Genomic DNA, 19228 nt, shown 5'->3' on the forward strand with positions numbered 1-19228 from the left:
GGACTCTGTGGAGACAATCCCCAGTACCAGCCTGGAGCCGGGTAGACTCGGTGGGTGGCTAGACCCAGAAGTGAGACAACAATCACTGCAGTTCAGCTCACAGGAAGCCACATCCATAGGAAAAGGGGGAGAGTAATTCATCAAGGGAATACCCCGAGGGACAAAAGAATCTGAACAACAGTCTTCAGCCCTAGACTTTCCCAAATGAGAAGGAACCAGAAAACCAACCTTGATAATATGACAAAACAAGGCTCTTCAACACCCCCCAAAATATAATACTAGTTCACCAGCAATGGATCCAAACAAAGAAGAAATCCCTGATTTACCTGAAAAAGAATTCAGGAGGTTATTAAGCTAATCAGGGAGAGGCCAGAGAAAGGCAAAGCCCAATGCAAGAAAATCCAAAAAAATGTTACAAGAAGTGAAGGGAGAAATATTCAAGGAAATAAATGGCTTAAAGTAAAAACAATAAAAAATTCAAGAAACTTTGGACACACTTTTAGAAATGCAAAATGCTCTGGAAAGTCTCAGCAATAGAATTGAACTAGTAGAAGAAAGAAATTCAGAGCTTAAAGACAAGGTCTTCAAATTAACCCAATTCAACAAAGACAAAGAAAAAAGAATAAGAAAATATGAACAAAGCCTCCAAGAAGTCTGGGATTATGTTAGACAACCAAACCTAAGAATAATCAATGTTCCTGAGGAAGAAGAGAATTCTAAAAGCTTGGAAAACATATTTGGGGGAATAATCGAGGAAAACTTCCCTGGCCTTGCTAGAGAGCTAGACATGCAAATACAAGAAGCACAAAGATCACCCAGGAAATTCATCACCAAAAGATCTTCACCTAGGCACATTGTCATCAGGTTATCCAAAGGAAACCATTTTAAGAGCTGTAAGACAGAAGCACCAGGTAATTTATAAAGGAAAATCTATCACATTAACAGCGAAACCCTGCAAGCTAAGAAAGAATTGGGGCCCTATCTTCAGCCTCCTCAAACAAAACAATTATCAGCCAAGAATTTTGTATACAGCGAAACTAAGCATCATATATGAAGGAAAGATACAGTCATCTTCAGACAAACAAATGCTGAGATAATTCACACCAAGCCACCACTACAAGAACTGATAAAAGGAGCTCTAAATATTGAAACAAATCCTGGAAAACAGAGCTTCTTTAAAGCATAAATCACATGGGACCTATTAAAAAACACACACACAAGTTAAAAAGCAAAAACAAAAAAGAAAAAAACCCAAAGTACACAGACAACAATGAGCATGACGAATGTAATGATACCTCACATTTCAATACTAACATTGAATGTAAATGGCCTAAATGATCCACTTAAAAGATACAGAAACAGAATGGGTAAGAACTCACCAACCAACTATCTGCTGCCTTCAGGAGACTCACTTAACACATAAGGACTCACATAAACTTAAAGTAAAGGGGTGGAAAAAGGACATGTGTCATGCAAATAGACACCAAAAGAGAGCAGGGGTAGCTATTCTAATATCAGACAACTGTAAAGCAACAGTGGTTAAAAGAAACAAAGAGGGACATTATGTAATGGTAAAAGGCCTTGTCCAACAGGAAAATATCACAGTCCTAAATATATATGCGCCTAACACTGGAGATCCTAAATTTATAAAGGAATTACTAACAGACCTAAGAAATGAGATAGACAGCAACACAATAATAGTGAGGGACTTCAGTACTCCACTGACAGCACTAGACAGGTCATCAAGACAGAAAGTCAACAAAGAAACAATGGATTTAAACTATACCTTGGAACAAATGGACTTAACAGATATATACAGAACATTTCATCCAACAACCGCAGAATATACATTCTATTCAACAGCACATGGAACTTTCTCCAAGATACACCATAAAACCAGACTCAATAAATTTAGGAAAATTGAAATAATATCAAGCACTCTCTCAGGCCACAGTGGAATAAAACTGGAAATCAACTCCAAAAGGAACCTTCAAAACCATGGAAATTAAATAACCTGCTCCTGAATGAGCACTGGGTCAAAAATGAAATCAACATGGAAATTAAAAAATTCTTCGAAGTGAATGACAATAATGACATAACTTATCAAAACCTAAGGCAGTGCTAAGAGAAAGTTCATAGCCCTAAACTCCTACATCAAAATGTCTGAAAGAGCACAAATAGACACTCTAAGGCCACACCTCAAGGAACTAGAGAAACTTGAACAAACCAAACACAAACCCAGCAGAAGAAAGGAAATAACCAGTGTGGCTGGCAAGATGGCCGAATAGGAACAGCTCTGGTCTGCAGCTCCCAGCAAGATCAATGCAGAAGGCATTTGATTTCTGCATTTCCAACTGAGGTATGGGGCTTATGTCACTGGGACTGGTTAGACGGTTGGTGCAGCCCAGAAGGCAAGCCAAAGCAGGGTGCGGCATTGCCTCACTTGGGAAGCGCAAGGGGTTGGGGAACTCCCTCCCCTAGCCAAGGGAAGCTGTGAGGGACTGTGCCACGAGGAACAGTGCATTCTGGTCCAGATACTACACTTTTCCCACAGTCTTCGCAACCCGCAGACCAGGAGATTCCCTCAGGTGCCTACACCACCAGGGTCCTGGGTTTCAAGCACAAAATTGGGCAGCTGTTTAGGCAGACACCAAGCTAGCTGCAGTTTTTTTGTTTGTTTGTTTTGTTTTGTTTTCACACCCCAGTGGCACCTGGAACACCAGCGAGACAGAACCATTCACTGCCCTGGAAAGGGGGTTGAAGCCAGGAAACCAAGTGGTCTAATTCAGCGGATCCCACCCCCACGGAGCCCAGCAAGCTAAGATCCACTGGCTTGAAATTCTTGCTGCCAGCACAGCACTCTGAAGTCAACCTGGGACACTCGAGCTCAGTAACAGGAGGGGCATCCACCATTACTGAGGCTTGAGTAGGCTGTTTTCCCCTCACAGTGTAAACAAAGCCGTGGGGAAGTTCAAATTGGGTGGAGTCCACCACAGCTCCTCAAAGCCGCTGTAGCCAGGCTGCCACTCTAGATTCCTCCTCTCTGGGCCTGGCATCTCGGGAAAGAAAGGCAGCAGCCCCAGTCAGGGGTTTATAGATGAAACTCCCATCTCCCTGGGACAGAGCACCTGGGGGAAGGGGCAGCTGTGGGTGCAGCTTCAGCAGACTTAAACGTTCCTGCCTGCTGGCTCTGAAGAGAGCAGCATATCTCCTAGCACAGCGCTCGAGCTCTGCTAAAGGACAGACTGGCTCCTCAAGTGGATCCCTGACCCCCGTGCCTCCTGACTGGGAGACATCACCCAGCAGGGGTTGACAGACACCTCATACAGGAGAGCTCCGGCTGGCATCTGGTGGGTGGCCCTCTGGGATGAAGCTTCCAGAGGAAGGAACAGGCAGAATATTTGCTGTTCTGCAGCCTCCGCTGGTGATACCCAGGCAAACAGGGTCTGGAGAGGACCTCCAGCAAACTCCAGCAGACCTTCAGCAGAGGGGCCTGACTGTTAGAAGGAAAACTAACAAAACAGAAAGGAATAGCATCAACATCAACAAAAAGGACGTCCACACAAAAACCCCATTCTAAGGTCACCAATATAGAAGACTAAAGGTCGATAAATCCATGAAAATGAGGAAAAACCAGCACAAAAAAGGCTGAAAATCAGAATGCCTCTTCTGCTCCAAAGGATCACAACTCCTCGCCAGCAAGGGAACAAAACTGGATGGCGAATGAGTTTGATGAATTGACAGAAGTAGGCTTCAGAAGGTGGGAAATAACAAACTCCTCCAAGCTAAAGAAGCATGTTCTAACCCAATGCAAGGAAGCTAAGAACCTTGAAAAAAGGTTAGAGGAATTGCTAACTAGAATAACCAGTTTAGAGAAGAACATAAATGACCTGATGGAGCTGAAAAACACAGCACAAAAACTTCGTGAAGCATACACAAGTATCAATAGCCAAATTGATCAAGCAGAAGAAAGGATATCAGAGATTGAAGATCAACTTAATGAAATAAAGCATGAAAACAAGATTAGGGAAAAAAGAATAAAAAGGAACGAACAAAGCCTCCAAGAAATATGGGACTATGTGAAAAGACCAAACCTACATTTGATTGATGTACCTGAAAGTGACAAGGAGAATGGAACCAAGTTGGAAAACACTCTTCAGGATATTATCCAGGAGAAAAATGTTTAACCTGATTTGGTATTTAATGAAAACTTCTGGGTAAAAGAAAGTTAAATTGGGATCTAGACGCTGATGAGTAAATTGTAAGGCAAAGGGTGAATCAAGAGGGAAAAGGAATCTCTAAGAAGAGAGAATATGGTGCAAGATGGTCCAGAGGTTAGAGAAAGCATTGTGCGTTCAAGGAACCACAGAATTCCAATGACCGAGTGTTGTGAATGAAAGTGGGAGTATGTGGGGAGACAGACTGCTGAGAAGCAAGCAGGGGCCAGACTATAATGGGTTTTTAATAAGCCATGGACATGTATTATAAGAACAATGGGAAAGTATTGAAGGACTTCAGGCAAAGGAATGCATATTTGTAGACAGAAAGATAATTCTCTCTACCCTATGAGAAATGGGTTGTAGGAAGACAACAGAGAGATCAAAAAAGAAATTAAGAGGCTGATGCAGATACACAGGTTTAGAAAAATCTAGGTGAGATGGTTGGCCTAGGACCAAGGTAGTGACAATAGGGGTGGTGACAAGAGAAAAGGCCAGGAGATGTTTAAGAGGTAGAGTTAGAGATGGTTGATTTGACCTAGGAAAATAGGGAGAAGGACAAATCAAAGACCACATCCAGGTTTATGACAGATAGCAGAAGGTGGTGTCATTCACTGAGATGGGTAATAGAGAAGCAAGATCCAGTTGGAGGGAGAAAGTGGTCAACTCATTTTTTGACAAGTTGAGTTTGAAGAACTGGCAGCTAAACTTAAAGGTCTGGACTTCTGGAAAAAGTCTCAGTGGGATACTGTAACATCTTCAGTTTATCTTCAGCATGTCAACAGGAATCAAAGCCAGGGAAGTAGACAAGATCTTCCAGGGTAAGTTCATGGAGAAAAAAGAGAAAGGATGAAAAGAAAGTGAAGAACTTCAGAAAATTTAATAGATTTCAGAGACAGAGTCCCAATTTAAGATGAAAAGCAAAGGGACAAGAAAAAAAGTTAACAGTAGTTTAGAAAAGAGATTATTTGTGCTTGAACGAGGAAAGAGGCAGATGGAAGGAAAAGGAAATTAATTACAGAGAATATTTAGGAGGTATCAATAAGTCTTGGTGGCTAAGTGTACAGAAGATAAGATAGAAGGAGGAAAATAGGGGAATCTCAAGTTCTAGTCTGGGCAGATACGTGGATAGCAACATCACATCCATTACAATGAAATGGTTCTGTTGGCAAAATGATGGCCACAGACAGCTTTGAGGACATAAAGGTTCTTGAGTTATAAAGGATAAAGACACAGTTAAATCAAGCAGGAGACAACTCAGCATGCTTCCAGAGACGCAGGTTTCTCTGGTCCTAGTAGAGCTGATAATGTAACTGGGAAAATGGGATTTGAAGGGGAATTCTCCTTGGGCATTCTCACAGTGATCTCCATGACCCTACCCCCACCAGCTGCACTGTTCTAGAGGCTCTTATCACCAATCTGCCTGCTCCCCAGGTACAAGTAACGAATGCATAATAAATCATCACATTCCAGAGCACAGGGACAAAGGCTGAATCAAATGTAAATTTCTCAGCTGTGGCATTTCTTGGAAGGCTTAGGCTTCAGATCTACAATCTATTTTCTAACCTTTCAATGTATTTGCTCTATTAAACCAGCAGGTCTAATCTTCTTGTTTATCTAAAGCAATTTCTTACATTTTATCAGGAAAAAAAAAATACCCATGAAAAGTTGTTTCCTAGAAAGCCTACTCTGAGATGGGGGCCTGAATGCAGGAAGGTTATTGGGGTGTGCTTCTGGGATCAGCACCTGTGAGGCAGAGAAGGAAATAGCATGGTTCAGGAGGGAGGGGAGTTGGAGAGGAAAGAGGGGATGGAGTGAATTGAGATGATGCAGACCCAGCAAAGGCCTCAACGAATCCCCACAAGGAGTTCTGGAGATGAGACGGCCTTTCAAGAGTCATCTGAGCTGAGGGAAGGGGGCTAGATCTTTTGACGCCTGCATTGATAGAAGCTGCCACCAGGGATCTTGGTGGGGGAAGATCCCTTCAGACCCAGGCAATCCTCATGGAGTTGTAAGCCTCCAATGCTCCTAGCAACTAGGGGAATGGATGCATCAGTTCTGAATGATGGGCTATGGACATCAAATGGCAGCCTGCACTTCAACACTTGCCCCTGTTGCTACAAGAACTGCTCGAACCGCCCCACAGGAGAAATGCATTGCACTAAATAAATTAATAATTTACCTTTCTTTACAAAATAAATGGTTTCCATCCTATCTGATCTCTGTGAGGTCCAGAGCAATAGTCAATAGACTCATGTAGATAAATGTGCCTTTCACATGGCATACCTTTTATTATTTGTTCAATTTGAGTCCCGTTAGAGACTTACAGCATTTCAGAGTGACAGGTTCTAATTAACTGCAGTCGCTATCTTTCTGATGGGACTTGATCTCCCCATCTATAGACTGACCCTTTAACTTTTTTTTTTTTTTTGAGGCGGAGTCTCACTCTGTCACCCAAGCAGAGTAATGCAATCTCGGCTCACTGCAAACCTCCACCACCTGGGCTGAAGTGATCCTCCCACCTCAGCTTCCCGAATGGCTGAGACCACAGGCATGTGCCACCATGCATGGATAATTTTTTATGTTTTTGGTAAAGACAGGGTTTTGCCATGTTACCTAGGCTGGTCTCAAACTCCTGACTTCAAGTGATCCATCCACTTTGGCCTCCCAGAGTGCCACCACACCCAACCCATCCTTAATCTTTTTTTTTTTTTTTTTTTTTTTTTAAGACGAGTCTCACTCTGTCAAACAGGATGGAGTGCAGTGGTGCAATCTCGGCTCACTGCAACCTCCACCTCCCAGGTTCAAGTGATTCTCCTGCCTCAGCCTCTCGAGTAGCTGGGACTACAGGCGTGCAACACCATGCCTGGCTAATTTTTGTATTTTTAGTACAGAAAGGGTTTCACTATGTTGGCCAGGCTGGTCTTGAACTCCTGACCTCATGATCTGCCCGCCTCAGCCTCCCAAAGTGCTGGGATTACAGGCATGAGCCACCGCACCTGGCCCCCTTTAATCTTTTAATACCATCCCCAGTCCTTTACATCTGATAGTATTCTTGCTTTCTGTAAATAAGCTGTCTGATGCACATTTTGAATTCTCTTGCTCAAAACATGAAACATCCTATTTCCAGTGACACTTCATTCTTTTCAGCAGAAATAAGCATTATTCTATTCTAAAAGCTGGTCCCTGGGAGTGCAGAATACACTGCCCCACATGACAAGCCAGCCATGGGCAAAATGACACCAGAAAAGAGAGTACGTTCATGAAGTGATGATGGAAAATAACAATTATGATTTTTTAAAAGATCATAAGTGAATGTTCTTATATCCACCTTTACTCATTTACTCTTCTTTCCTTTTCTTAATCAAATATAAGAATTTATTAATCCAATTTCACTATTTTCTTTTTCTCTTGATGACTTGTCTCATACAGCCTTCCATTCAAATTAACGTGTTGTCCAAACTTATCTCTATTTAATTTCTCCTTCTTTTTATTTCTAGCTCAAATATTCTGAAATTGGTTCCCAAACATAAAGGCTCTGATCATCCTCTTTATCTGAATCACTTGAGTATTAACTGAGAAGAATAGAAAAATCAAAACCTCCTTCTAAGAGAGCACTAAAAAGCTCAAGTTATACTCCACTAACAATCAGTAGATCTTAACAAAAAGGACAAGATGCAAAGTTAATATTTTGCTTAAATGTGACTCTTTAGTTTTGGGCCAAGAATATCTCTTTGTTTTAATAAAAGACAACTTTAGAGTTGAACCACAAATTCTCAAAAGTCCCTAGATAATTTATTTTTGCAACGATGTAACAGTCCAACTTCGCAAAATCCAGAAAAGAATGTCAGCAAATATAATCAATTAATGTCGAGCATCATCAGAGATTAGAAAATACTTCAAGTGCAGCCAATTCTACAGGTCCGCATTTTTCAAGTCGCTATGGTCCCAATATCAAACGAGTTCTGCAAAATCCGATATAACATGGCACCAATTGTAATTCTGTGTTCATATGAAATCCAGGTAGTTCCTAGCACCCACACAAGTAAACCACAGACATTTCTGGCCCATCTTCAGAGATTTTTACTCCCACCGAAAACAAAGTGGGTTCAGCAAGCTATAGCTGTAGAAAATTTTAGGACAAATATCTAAATGTTTGCATAAATTATAAATTGTTATTTTGCATCCACATTTTGCATCCTGATACATTAACAGTATTAGCCCAGAGAAACTTTCTTCTGAAGGATGAGGTCCATTAAGGCCACTGGGTATGAGATACAGTCTTGTCCAAAACAGACAGCCCAGGCACTGGTCTTCCTGTTTGGACCTGCGTAGATCCAAACCCAAAGTTTCATTGGGGTATCTCTGGGAACGTAATATATTAATAAGTATGTAGCTTATGGGATAGAAATATTAGACCAGTGGTTTGCAGACTTGGCTACCCATTGGAATCACTGAGAACCTTTAAAAGATACAAATACCTAGGCTTTTCTCACAGATATCCTGATTTAATTGCTTTGTGATGCAGCCTTGGCAGTGGAGATGGGGCAGAGGGGAGGGCTGGTCAAACAAGCTTCCCAAGTGATTCTCATCCGCATACAAAATTGCAAATCAGTGTTTTAGAGCAATGCTTCTCAAACTTCATCATGCACACAGATTATCTGGGGATCATGTTAAAATGCAGATTCTGCTTCAATAGTTTTGGGTGGGGCCAAGATTCCGTAGCTATAAACAAGCTCCCAGGTGAAGCCAATGCTGCTAGTCTGAGACCACATGTTGATCCTTCTGTAACCGAATCCAGATTCATTCTGCTCATCACACGACACCCAATAAGTTGAGAGACATAGAGTTGGAGCAAGGAAGGTGACCTTATTTCGAAGACCCAGCAAATCCAGAAGATGGTAAACTAATGTCCCAAAGAACCAACCGTCAATGCAAATTTCAGTCTCTATGTTAAGGGCAGAGGGAAGACAAATGGGCTCTGTTCAAGAGGTGACCAAAGACCATGGACATCTGGGCACCAGCAAGGGTCTGTGGAGGTTTGGAGCTTTTTGGCCTTGACCAGGTCACAATGCTCCTATAAATCTTTAACAAAACATAGTTGTTTACATATCTTCCCTTTAATCCCAGAGCTAATTTCAAAACACTACATGATTGCTGTTTTTATGTTTTATTTCAGTACTCTAAAATTATCCTAGCCTATGTGCAGGAATGGGTAAAGTCTGCTTAAACAAAAATGGAATTTGCTGTGTTAGTTCTTTCGCTGTTTCACTGTTACATCGCTAGTATCGCCTGAGAGCTTACTAGAACTCTCAGACCCAGCCCAGCATCTTTAGTTCATCATGATCCTCAGGTGATACAGATATACATTAAAGTTTAAGAAGCACTGCTATTCTAAAGGTTCTCAATTTGAAATTCAGCTACCACCTGCCTTCAGGTGCAGGCAGCGCCATCCCTTGAAACCTCCAAGTGTCTATCCCCTTTCACATGGACAGCTATCCTACTATCCCTTACAGGAAAGATGGTCTCAGCCTATCTGTACTTTATTATGGTAGACTTTGGCAATTAACGGTTACAGATCAACAGCTGATAATACCAAATCAATGCTTTACAAGCTTGGCTGCACGTTGTAGCTGTTCTGCCCCACACATTCATCATTACTAGCTTTCTGTCTCCAGTACTGCCTCCAATGTCTCTTTTACCACCCCCACAAACTCCACCCTTGGAGCCCACAGTCCCTTGATTTTAAGATCTTTTCATTCTCCTGTTATATCTCAGGTTCTCTTTCCCTTTCTTCTATCCATCTTAAATTCCATGGGCTTTGAAACGACCTCATCTTGATACCCACCCCCATGCTGACTGGTCGCCCTTCAAATTCAGCACCACTAGCCTCAAGATAGCCCTTGGTGCTGCCTGCCAATTACACTGTTACTTGGGGCCTCTAGTCACTGACTGTTCTAAATGGCAACTTCGTACTTTCCCCTTTCCCCTCAAACATGCAACATTTCTTGTACCTCCTGACTGTCAGCTAATAATCTTGCTTCTATCAACTACAGAAAAAAAATAAGCTTTTAAAGAATTAAATTACTTTTATTTAGCAGTCTTCCTGAGGACTGTAGACTGAAGCCTAGAGCCTCAGAGTAGCCCTTTAGACAAGTCCTATCAGACTGCTCCAATGCAGCATTTCAGTTCACAGTTTATATACAAGTAGTAAAGATTCAGTATACACAAAATCACATCTAAGTTTGGGTGCAAGAGTACATCTGATTATAGTTTACAGAAGCATAACCACTAACCCCATCAGACATTATCTTATGTGTAGGAGAAGGCTAGAGCTAAAGTTATTTATTTATTTATTTATTTATTTATCTGGGGGATTGTCCCACTTTATTTATTTTTTAATTTTTTTTTTATTTGTATGAATTTAAGGGGTAAGAATGCAGTTTTGTTACATAGATATATTGTGTAGTGGTAAAGTATGGGCTTTTTGTATAACCATCACCTGAATAATGTGCATTGTACCCATTAAGTAATTTCTCATTCCCCTACCTCCTCCCACCCTCCCACCCTTCCAACTCTCCAGTGTCTCTTATTTTACTCTCTACATCCATGTGTGTGCATTATTTAGCTCCCACTTAGAAGTGAGAACATGTAGTATTTGACTTTCTGTGTCTGAGTTGTTTCACTTAAGATAACAGCCTACAATTGCATCCCTGTTGCTGCAAAAGACATGATTTCATTCTTTTTTGTGGCTGAATAGTATTCCATTGTGTGTGTGTGTGTTTATGCACACACCACATTTGCTTTATCCAATCGTCTCTTGATGGACTGTTAGGTTGATTTCACATCTTTGCTGTTTTCAACAGTGCTACAATAAATACACATCTTTCTGATATAATAATTCCTTTTCCTTTGAGTAAATACCCAGTAGTGGGATTGCTGGATCAAATGGTAATTCTATTTTTAGTTCTTTGAGAAATCTCCATACTGTTTTCCATAGAAGTTGTACTAGTTTAATTCCCACCAACAGTGTATAAGCATCCTTTTTTCTCCGCAATCTTGCCAACATCTGTTATTGTTTTGGCTTTTTAATAATAGACATTCTGAAGTAATTTATCTTTTGAGGAATACAGTGACTCAGGGAAGAGACATGGGCGGCCATATGCTCTACCTTGTTTTGTCTTCGAAGCATCTTTCTAGAAAGCTGCATATGATCACAGAGTCAGGGGCCTTGTGAAATTATGCAGGCAAGCAGAAATGAGGAAAAAACAGCTTCTAACATTTGTTACTTTGTCTCACACTTCCTATTTCATTGAGAAAATAGAAAAAGGTCAGCACATCCACTCGCCCCCTCCACCACCTACCTGCTAGGTGCTCATATACTTGGCCTTCCACCTGCCACCATGGGGTGACATCCAAAACTGTGGGTTGAGTTTCCCCTCCAAACCTGTTCTTTTCACAATCTCCAGGTAAGTAAATGGCAGCTCCACCAGTCCAGGTGCTCTGGAAAAAACCTCTGAGTCATCTTTGACTCAGCTCTTTCCTTTGTACCCAAAGTCAAATCTGTAGGCCAATACTGTCAGTTCTATGTTCCAAATACACTGTATTTGTTATCAGAATACTTCTTACCATCCCTGCTGCTACAAGCTTTGTCCAAACCACCATGTCCTCTTACCTGAGATGTACCCTGCTTCCACCCTTGAACCCAACAGTCTCTTCTCCACTAACAAGCAATGTGATGTTTAAAATCCTAAGTCAGGTCACAGCACATGTCTGGCCAGAACCCTTTAACATCTTCCCTTCTCCTTCCAAGCAGGCTGCAGAAGGCAGCCTCTCTTACATCTCTAAATTCATCCCTTCTCCTCCTCTTCACTCCCAAGCACTGCTTCAGACACTAGGACCTCCTTGCTCTTCTTCAGGCACTACCCACACGTGCCTGCCTCAGGTAATTTCCACTTACATAGCCCTCTGCCTGGAATGGCCCTCCCTAGGGTATCCGCATATCTCACTCTTTGACTCAGCTATCACCAAGAAACCAATAGCTTTAAATGCAGCCAGAATCACTGGCCAGCACAATCCCCCATCTCCCCCACCAGGCTTGGATCTAAATATCTTCTGGCTAAAAAGCAAGAAGGGGCGAAAGTTGTCCACAATTGTATCTGGCAGAGCATGTGCCATAGGCTAAGAAGGCAACCCCAAAATACCAAAGGCCGAGAAATATTTTGCTAAATAAGATCACTGGTAAAATCAGATCATAGTCTCCCACAGTGAATACTCAAGACAGACCAACATCTTTTTGTAGATATATATGTACAAGATATATATTTTATTTGTATAATACAGAAACATATATATTTACACACACACATATTACTTGCACAAAGCCAATATGTGAATGAGCAGGTTAAGACAAGCCCGAATGAAAAGCCACTTCTTAAACTAATGTTTTCTTCTTTTTCCTTTTTATTATGGAATTAGTGCACAAAAGCAAGCATTGTTTTAACTTTGTGCGTGCATTTTTTCTGTCTCTTCTGTGCACTTAACTACACTTACGTTCGTGTGTACTTACTCTGTCCTTTATGGGATCACATCATACATCTTGTGTGACTTGTTTTTTTTCCCTGTCTTTGAAGATATTTATATGCCAATACAGAACTGCTTCATTCCTTTTAATAGCTGCATGATATTCCATAACATTCCATGATACTCCATATATGGATATACCATAATATACTTATTCCCAGTTTTATTTTCATAAATAATTTGTCCATGATCAGTATATGCATTTATTCTAGGATAATTCCTAGAAGTGGCTTTCTGAGTCCAAGGCATGCACATTTTAACTTCTGAGACGTACTGCCAATTTGCCTTTCAGAAATGCTTGCCTAGATTGACTCCAGTGAACAGTATCTAACAATGCTTGCTTCCTTGCCAGCACTTGGTAGGTTGATTATTATCAACATTTAAAAATTGTTTTGCTAATCTGATGTGTGAACATTATTTATTTTTGTCTTAATTTGCATTTTCCTGATTAATAGTATGACTGCACTTCTTTAAATATACTTTTTAGTTATTTACACTTAACTCTTCTTAGACTGGCAGTTCCTATCCTTTGCTCATAATTTTATTAAACTTTTTGAAAATTGATTTAGAGGAACTCTTCCTATGTGTTCTTATATCAATAATTTTTCCATTAAATGTATTTTAAATATTTCTCCAATTCCGTTTCTTGGCTCTTAGCTTTATTTGCATTATATTTAGCCGCACATAAATGTTTTAAGTCATACATAGGAAACATTTATGTTTTCATTGTTGTTATTAGTTTTGATGTTAGTTTTCTTTTTTTCTCTTTGGGAAGGGGTGTTAGTCGTGTTTATAAAATGTTCCTATAGTTTCATTCAGAACTTTTGTGATTTGGGGTGTCTATTTTAAACATTTGGTCCATAAATCTATTCATCCATCTAGTTTATTTCTATGTGCTGTGTGAGGTAAAGGACTATTTTTTAAATTTTTTTTTTTTTTTTTTTTTTTTTGAGACAGGCTGGAGTGCAGGCTGGAGTCTCCCAGGCTGGAGTGCAGTGGCGTGGTGTCAGCTCACTGCAAACCTTCTCCCCCTGGGTTCAAGTGATTCTGGTGCCTCAGCCACCAGAGTAGCTGGGATTACAGGTGCCCGCCACCACACCCACTTAATTTTTGTATGTTTAGTAGAGACGGAGTTTTCTCCATGTTGACCAGGCTGGTTTTGAACTCCTGGCCTCAAGTGATCCACCCACCTCGGCCTCCCAAAATGCTGGGATTACAGGCATGAGCCACCGCACTTGATAAATTTTTTTAAAAGATATTTCTGATAATTTCCCCAATATCATTAATTAAATAGTTCTTTTCTTTTCTTTTTCTTTTTCTTCTTTTTTTTGATGGAGTCTTGCTCTTTCGCCCAGGCTGGAGTGCAGTGGTGCGATTTTGGCTCACTGCAACCTCTGCCTTCTGGGTTCAAGTGATTCTCCTGCCTCAGCCTTCCGAGTAGCTGGGATTACAGGCATGAGCCACCGCACCTGGCCAATTTTTTTTAAACGATATTTCTAATAATTTCCCCAATATCATTAATTAAATCATTCTTTTTTTTCTTTTTCCTTTTCTTTTTTTTTTTTTTTTTTTTTTTTTTTAGACAGAGTCTTGCTCTGTCACCCAGGCTGGAGTACAGTTGCGCGATCTTGTCTCCTAGGTTGGAACGATTCTCCTGCCTCAACCCCGAGTAGCTGAAATTACAGGCATGCGCGCCACCGCGCCCGGCTAATTTTTGTATTTTAGTACAGACGAGATTTCACCGTCTTGGCCAGGCTAGTCTCAACCTCCTGACCTCAAGCGATCTGCCTGCCTCAGCCTCTCCAAGTGCTGGGATTACAGGCCAGGCGTGAGCCACAGAGCACTGCTAAATAGTTCATTTTTAACTCAGTTATATGAAATGTTGACCTGTTTTCCTATTATTTGGGTAACTCTACAAGTTTTTAGATAATTCTTTAAGATTTGCTTTCTGTGTATACTTTAGAATTAGCTTGTGAGGTATAGAATTTGGAAAAAACTGGCCATTTTCATTAAATCTATAGGTTATCTTTGGAAAATTTGATGTCTTCATAGCAGTCTTCCTGTTCAGAAATCTGTCTCTCCATTTCTTTACATATTTCTTATGTTCTTTAGTAACAATTTATAATTTTCTTTATAAAAGTCTTACCATTTTCTCTTACCGGACACAATTTTTTAATCATGACATAATTTGAATATTATCTTTTTCCCATACCATTTTCCAGTTAGCTATTGATAACATATAGCAAAGCAATTGTTATTTTTATATTCTAACCTCAAATGCTACCACCTTAATAAATTCACTCCTTCACAGTGTCTCAGATAGTTGCATTGGAATTTCTTGGAATTTTTCATGGGTGACATGAAAAACTGTACATATATTATCTTTGGGGTTTGTTATTACAATAAACTTATTAATTGTCATATTTAACTCCTCTAAACTTACTTTTTTCTCTACTGAACTTTTTTAAATAAATGTATGTTAATGCCTTTCACAGTGATTGTAAATTTGTTAAGGTTTTTTTTTTTTTTCTAAAGTATTTCTGTGTAACTATCAGATACATAAAAGTCCTTGGCTCTGATAGTTCTTGGTGGATTTTTCCTTTTATTATGCTTTTTACCTTATATTCTAGTTTACCTTCTATCATTATTTATGTACCTTTTTTTATTCAATAGCCATCTCTTTCTTTTATCTTCAGCATTTCCAGAAAATGTATGTCTCTTATAAGCAACAAATAGATTGAAATACAAAAAAAGTTGTATTTTAATAATGTATTCTATTAACACTTATTTAAACCATATGAAATTGCTGTTTTGATAGGTTAAAAATAGTCAAACATTGGCAATTCCATATGGTTAAACCTATTATAATACTGATTCCTGCCATATTTATGTTTTACATTCATGTCTTCTTTTGTTTTTATTTTTTATTTTAAACACTTTTCCTTTTATACTTAGTACAGTTGTTTTTCTTTTAACATATATGCATTTTTTACTTCTCCTTTTTAAAAAACTTCAAGCTTTTTAAGAATTCTAAATATTTATAGTATACAATATGATGCTTTGATATACATATACATTGTGAAATAATTATAACTATCAAGCTAATAACATATCCATCATTTCACATAGTTACCTTTTTCTTCCTTTTTTTGGTGAGAACATTTAAGATCCACTTTCTTATTAAAGTATACAGTATATTATTAACTATAGTCACCATGCTGTACATTAGATCTCCAGAACTTATTCATACTACATAATTGAAACGTTGTACCCTTTGACCAGTATCCCCCTATTTTCACCATGCCCCCAGGCCTGGCAACCACCATTCTACTCTCTCCTCCTATGATTTCAATGTTTTTAGATTTCACACGTAAGTGAGATCATATGGTATTTGTCTATCTTATTGCCCTTAGTATAAAGTCCTCCAGGTGCATCCACGTTGTTGCAAATGTCCTTCTCTTTTAAGCCTGAAGAGTATTCCATTGTGTATATATACCATATTTCTTTATCCATTCATCTATGATGGATACTTGGGTTGTTTACATATCTTGTCTATTGTGAGTAATGCTGCAATAAACACCGGAGTGCAAATATCTCTTGGAGACAGTGATGTCATTTACTTTGGATATACACCGAGAAGTGAGATTGCTAGATCATATGGTAGTTCCATTTTTAAATTTTTTTGGAACGTCCATATTGTTTTTCATAACAGCTTCATCAATTTACCTTCCCACCATCAGTGAACAAGAGTTCTCTTTTCTCCACATCCTTGCCAACACTTGTTATCTGTTGTCTTTTTAATAACATCCATTCTCACAGATAAGAGGTGATTTCTCATTGTGGTTTTCATTTGCATTTCCCTGATGATTTGTGACGCTGACCTATTTTTAATATACCTGTTGGTCATTTGTATGTCTTTTTTGAGAAATATCTGTTTGGGTCTCTTGACCATTTTTTAATCAAGTTTTTGTTTGTTTGTTTGTTTGTTTTGCTACTGAATTGTTTGGATTCCTTATGTATTCTGGGTAATAACACCTTATAAGATATATGGTTTGCAAATATTTTCTCCCATTCTGTAGGTTGCCTCTTCCCTCTGTTTATTATTTCCTTTGTTGTGCAGAAGCTCTGTAGTTTGATGCAGTTCAATTTTTTGGTTTTTTTTTTTTTTGGTTTTGTTTTTGTTGCCTGTGTTTTGAGATCATAGCAAAAAATTCACTGCCCAGATCAATGTCAAGATTTTTCCCTAAGTTTCTTTCTAATAGTGTTACAGTTTCAGGTCTTACATTTAAGTATTTAATCCATTTTGAGTGCATTTTTGTATATAGTATGAGAAAAGAATCCAATTTCATTATTCTGCATATGTATATCCAGTTTTTCTAACATTATGTATTGAAAAGACTCTCCTTTCCCCATTGTGTGTTTTTGGCTCCTTTGTTGAAGATCCACAACTGCAAATGCATGAATTTATTCCTGGGCTCTCTATTCTGTTCCATTGGCCTATGTGTCTGTTTCTATGCCAGTACCATGCTGTTTTGATTACTGTATCTTTGTAGTATATTTCAAAATCAGGTAGTGCATTCTCAATTATTACAGAAAATGCCTGTGGGTGTTAACCTTATGACTCCTTGCATATACTGAAAAATGTGTGTATTTGTTTTTATTTGGTTGCTGACTTGGAAAAGCACAGAATTTTAAGTTCAAGTTTTAAACAATCTGATTATTTTCTTCTATGAAGTGTGAAACTTTATTTGCTTTAATAAGTACCTGATGAACTCTTTATATCTTAAAATTCAAATCTTTCCTCATCTCTAGAAATTTCTCCCTTCTCTTCCTTCTTACACTTTGCCTTCTTTCCCTCCTCCTTCTCTTCCTTTCCTCCTTAATCTCCTTCTTTCAATTTTGCCATGTCTATTAGAGAGATGTTTGTTCTTCTGAATCTGCCCTATATATATATCTCTTGACTTTTCCTTTATATTTTCTTTTCTTTGTCCTTTTCACTGTCTTATGAAAAAAATCATCAGTATAATATTCTAGCTTATTAATTTGCCTTTTTGTCATGGTCATTATTTTTTGAACTGTTTGTCCTTTAAATGGGTGCATTGTTCTGTTATGTTTCTATAAAAATGTCACTTCTACATATATATATATATATATACTCATGTTCACCTATCTTGAGTGACTATAGAAGTGGAACAGGATGAGTTTCCAGGGCCAGTAGATTGTCTTCTTGTTATGTGGGCTCTGCATTTCTCTACATTGAGGCATTGCTTTTCCCTCTTCTTCCTGTTGCCCACCACAAAGCTTTGTCCTGTGGCCAATATTATCACTTCTTATTTATTAGCCCAATAGAAAGAGGATGAAGGGATCTACCCTCACCTTGAATGTCAGCTTGTTATGGCTCTTCACTCTCAACTTGAAGCTGCCTTTATTAGCTTACATCCATGCCAGTCTTCTCTGCAAACATTTGGACCCATGGTTTCCTGTGGTTTAATTTCCCCAGTGATCAGATCTTACTTATGTCTGTCTTTGTGATTCTTCTGCATTTCTGATTCTTTGATGACACTCTTGATGGTCTTTCTAGGCATTTACAACTTTATTTTGTTTCCTAAATATCTTTTCTTTATGGTTTTTCCATGGAACTTTTAGAAGAGTGGTAGGATTCATATAAGTACTGAGTCTGCCATCTTTATTCAATATCTCTATCTAATTCTTTAAGAATAAAATTTAAATTTAGCCATCTTTAAGATAGGTTCTGATACTTCGAAGAACTACTGTAAATACTGTTACCCTTATCAACAAAAAGGAAAATATAAGCATATTTTGTTATTATCCCAAGTTCTGCCTTAGAAACATCTGGCTCTCAAAAGGACAATTATGTAAAATACAGTATTCGGTGAGAACTGAAGTGTCAATGTAGATGCAAATGAATAACTTTGTGTTTGATAAAGATTCTTTCTCACTCTACGAGAGATATGCTTCCAAATTTGGTAATAGTTTTAACAATGAGCTATGGATATGCTCTTTCCACTTCCATATAAGCATCAAGCCTTGTAGCAGGGTTTATTGGAAAGAACATGGTTTGGGAACTGGAAATATTCATAATTCCCATTTTGTCCAATCTAGTTTTCTGACTTTCCATCAACTTATCTATAAAAGTTTGATAGAAATATCTATAACACTTGGAAAATTATAAATTATCATAGAAATATAAAGATTGAAAAATAAAGATTATGATATTGCAGAAGAAACAATGCTATTTTTGTGGGTCTTTTTAGGTTTAACTCACTTCTTTCAACACTCCATTCTCCAAAATGATTGTGTCCTTATGGCCTGGTATTTTCTATCATATCTAGCCATTTGTATCAGAAAGCAAAATAAAGATGGTAAGCCAAATGACGAATTAAGTCTATAGATAAATAAAGATATAT

At 38.7% G+C, this 19228-nt stretch overlaps 1 protein-coding gene across 1 annotated transcript in view; it reads left to right on the top strand.

The window, feature by feature from the left end:
• The window catches only part of SPTLC3 (serine palmitoyltransferase long chain base subunit 3), a 226325-nt gene that overhangs the window by 98769 nt on the left and 108328 nt on the right, over nt 1-19228 (top strand). The window lies entirely within an intron of this gene.

This window comes from Pongo pygmaeus, chromosome 21, assembly GCF_028885625.2.
Source record: "Pongo pygmaeus isolate AG05252 chromosome 21, NHGRI_mPonPyg2-v2.0_pri, whole genome shotgun sequence".
NCBI classification, from domain to species: Eukaryota; Metazoa; Chordata; class Mammalia; order Primates; family Hominidae; genus Pongo; species Pongo pygmaeus.